Genomic DNA, 4,660 nt, shown 5'->3' on the forward strand with positions numbered 1-4,660 from the left:
ACCCAATAACTGAGCCTCTCCAGGCTCAAACCATCCAACTGGCGACCGACACCGCCTACCATATAAAGCCTCATAAGGAGTCATCTAGATACTCGACTGGTAGCTGTTGTTATAGGCAAAATCTGCTAAAGGCAAAAAATGATCCCACAAGCCTCCAAAGTCAATGACACACGCTAAGAGCATATCCTCCAAAATCTGAATAGTACGCTCGGACTGCCCGTCCGATGAAATGTTGTGCTAAATTCAACCTGTGTGCCCAACTCTAACTAAACTACCCTCTAAAAACGTGAAGTAAACTTTGTACCTCGATCCGAAATGATAGACACAGGCACCCCATAAAGACAAACAATCTCCCGAATATAGATCGCAGCTAACTTCTCGGAAGAATAGGAGACTGCCACAGGAATGAAATGCGCTAACTTGGTCAGCCTATCAACAATAACCCACATTGCGTCGAACTTCCTCCGAGTCTGTGGGAGTCCAACAACAAAATTCATAGTGATCCACTCGGGAAGCTCAATCCTCTGAAACAAACTACCAGGCCTTTAATGCTCATACTTAACCTGCTGACAATTCAAACACCGAGTCACATATACAACGATATATTTCTTCATCCTCCTCCACCAATAATGTTGCCGCAAATCCTGATACATCTTAGCAGCGTCCGGATGAATAGAGTACCGGGAACTGTGGGCCTCCTCTAAAATCAACTCTCGAAGCCCATCCACATTACTCATGCAAACTCGACCCTGCAACCTCAAAACTCCATCATCTCCTAATGTAACCTGCTTGGCACCTCAGAGCTGCACTGTATCCCTAATGACACACAAATGAGGATCATCGAATTGTCGATCTCGGATACGCTCCAATAATGAAGAACGAGCGACTATGCAAGCTAACACATGGCTAGGATCAGAAACATCCAACCTCACAAACTGATTGGCCAAAGCCTGAACATCCAAAGAAAGCGGTCTCTCACCGACCGGAATATAAGCAAGATTGCCCATACTAGCTGACTTCCTACTCAAAGCATCGGCCACCACATTGGCCTTTCCCAGATGATATAAGATGGTGATATCATAGTCTTTCAATAGCTCCAACCACCACTCTGCCTCAAATTTAGCTCCTTCTCCTTGAACAAGTACTGTAGACTCTTGTGGTCCATGAACACCTCACATGATACACCATACAGATAATGCCTCCAAATCTTTAATGCGTGAACAATGGTTGCTAACTCCAAATCATGAATCGGATAGTTCTTCTCATGAATCTTCAACTATCGCGAAGCATGGGCAATGAGCTTGGCATCCTACATCAACACCGCACCAAGTCTAATACGAGATGCATCACTGTCACACCTCCTTTTTCCGTCCCCGCGAGGGGTGAAGGAGTTTTTTCCAATTAAAGGACAATCGAAACAGGATTTGTTTATTTATTTCAGAGTCGCCACTTGGGAGATTTAAGGTGTCCCAAGTCACCAATTTAATCCCGAATCGAGGAAAAGAATGACTCTGTATTATAGTCTGCGAACCAGAAATCCGGATAAAGAATTCTGTTAACCCGGGAGAAGGTGTTAGACATTCCCGAGTTCCGTGGTTCTAGCACGGTCGCTCAACTGTCATATTTGTCTTAAATATCTGATTTTTATACAATTATGAGCTCATGTGCAAATTTTTAACTCTTTACCGCTTTTATTATTATATTTTTAAAAGAATGCGAACATCGTTTAAAAACATGTCTTTGGATTGCGTCACATAAAATGCACCCGCGATCCGGAACGTATTTTTATTCAATGTTTTGGGATTTGGATTTGGGTCGCATAAATGCGCACCCGAGTTTAGGAATGTATTATTATTAAAATCGTGCCTAAAGCGATTAGCGTATTATTATTTCTGGGTAAGACCGTGGAATTCACTATACAGTCCATCCCGAATTCTAAATATTCAATTAAACATTTATTGAGGGCCCCGCAATTGATGCGTTTTATTGGGCGAGGCTCATCTCATTTATTTTTAAAGGACAGTCCTAAAATGCCTACATTTTTATCTATTAAATTTGTCTCTACAAAATAAAAGAGAAAATGTCTTAATTTATTTACATGCTTGAGTTGTTATAGATGGGTTTCGAATATGATTCATAAAATCTGAAAATGATGCAAACAGGACAGTCCGTTACCAATGCGGGCCCAGGCTCAACGTGTATGGCATAAAACTAGACCTGAGCCGTCTTATTCACATGTTACTACCTAGTTACATTATACTAGGCATGTTCTCAGTTTGTCAAATTAAAAAAAAACTTAGCAATCTAATTTTAATCCTAGACCATTTACATGCTGAAATTAACCAATATTATTTAACTAAATAATATTCCTACCAAGTTCTGAAATGGTCTATTCGTTTGATTTTTAACTAGACGGAGTTACTACACTATTTATTTATTTTTAGGCAATATATAGATAGTTCATCTGTTAAGCTATCGTCAGATGTTCCACTATATATATTAAATAACTACATGATTCTGATTTTTGTAAGCTAAATAATTTATATATACAAATAAAATTCAGAATATAATTAAAATAAATTTAGAACTTCAACTCTTCATTTTCGTATTCATGCTTCATATTTCAGTTTACAGTAACCAGCGTGTCAGTTGTGTACCTGATATTGGAAGCAAAAGAAAAGGGAGATTAGCAGAAATTCAGTAGCATACAACAACAGCAACCCCAGCAACCAGTAACAACCAGCAACGAGAAACCAGTGACCGATTTTAAAATCAAGATAAAAATCCAGAAACACCGACAACAATCAACGGACAGAAGCCAAAGAAATCTTTTCAGATTTGAAAGACTAATTAGTGTTCAACCCTTAATTTCTGAATCCGTATATCAGAATATTTAGATTGTATATCAGGTGTATACAATTCTTCTCTTGAATCTCCAGAATGTTTTTCTTTTTATTTTTGGAGTCTTAGTATTTTCGGAATTTTTCTTTCTCTTAAAATTCAGCTCCCTTTTATTCTCTCTCTCCTCTTTTCTTCTCTTCTCTTTTTTTTTGTCTCTATTAAAATCTGATCAAGTCTCCCTATTTATTACCATATTTCAGCATTTTTAAACATAAAACCCACTATCTTCCCACTCATCCCCTTTTAATCCCACTACCTAATGTTTTGTCCCCCACTACATTAAACAAATATATCAACCTCACCCCATTACATCTTGTCCCCCATGCTTAACATAAAAAATTACATTATTCCCCCACTAATTTATGTCTTGTCTCCCATTATATTAAACAATTGTTCAAATGTTTAATTCCAAAAATACCCCTCCGACCTTACTGAAATTACCAATTTACCCCTGAACGTACTGCAAATTACCAAACTACCCCCATCAGCTATAACCAATTCACCTAATCAATTTCAACCAAAATACAGCAAATATGACCAATTTCTAAACAATTTTCAACAAGAAATTCAAACTAAATGATGAACAACAAAGAAACAACTAAAATTATTTTGATTGAACAATATTTTTTAACAACAAACAAACCTACTTTCAGATTCAACAATAACAACAACAAACAAGTATATTCAGATTTCTAAATTCAATAATCATTTGAACTTAAAATTAAATCTAACAACATTACAACCAACAATTTCTATATTAAAACTAAACAAGATCATGAAACAAACTGAAGAAATAATCAAAAATGATAATCAACAAACAAGAAGATCAAACTTATACTAATTTCGGATTCAAGAACAATCAAACAAAGTATGGACATAAATGAAAAGATTCAACAACAATAACAAGCAAGTTTTATTCAAATTTGAATTAAACTCGAATTAAACTTAAACAAAAAAATAAACATATTCAAATCACTAAACTTCAAATAATCAATTGATCTTTTTAAATTAAATTCAACAAAATTACAACAAAGATACATGATTCAAACTAAATCAAAAAATTAAAAACCAAAACATAAACTCACATTAAATCACTGAATTAAAAACGAACTTCAAACAAAATGAACACGAATTAAATCTATAGTAAACAACAAACATGACGGATTCAAGTGATTTAAACTAACACTTTTCTATATTAAAACTAAATCCTTTTAAATTAATAAAACAAACTGAAGAAATAATTAATTGGACTTCAATTTAAATCTAACAATATTATAATTAAACTAACAATTTCTTCCTAAAAATAAACAAGAAAAATGAATGAAACAAACTGAAAGATAAAAAAAATGATGAACATGAAATTAATATCAAACATATTTGATTTCAAATTCGAAAAATATCAAACAAATTACGGACAAAAACGAAATTTAAACCAACTAACTGGATCAGAACGACGAAGAACTTTGAATGAAAACAAATCTGTCCGGAAGCGATTATCGCACCAAAACAATTCGACGACGAAGACGATCCGAATAAGAGATAAAACACACAAATACAAGCAGCTCTTTTTACTCATCATGGGAAATTATAGGTTTGGATTATCATATATGATGCCAAATGCTTGGTTTTACAAGCTCAAGGACATGAGCAAAATCAGCAGCATGAAAACGAAGCAGAAGGCAGCATGTTTGGATGGTGAAACAACACGAGGGCAGCAGGACCATGGACACGGCAGCAACTTGACGGAGAAGAAACAACA

The sequence above is a fragment of the Nicotiana tabacum genome, chromosome 11 (assembly GCF_000715075.1).
Source record: "Nicotiana tabacum cultivar K326 chromosome 11, ASM71507v2, whole genome shotgun sequence".
Classification (NCBI taxonomy): Eukaryota; Viridiplantae; Streptophyta; class Magnoliopsida; order Solanales; family Solanaceae; genus Nicotiana; species Nicotiana tabacum.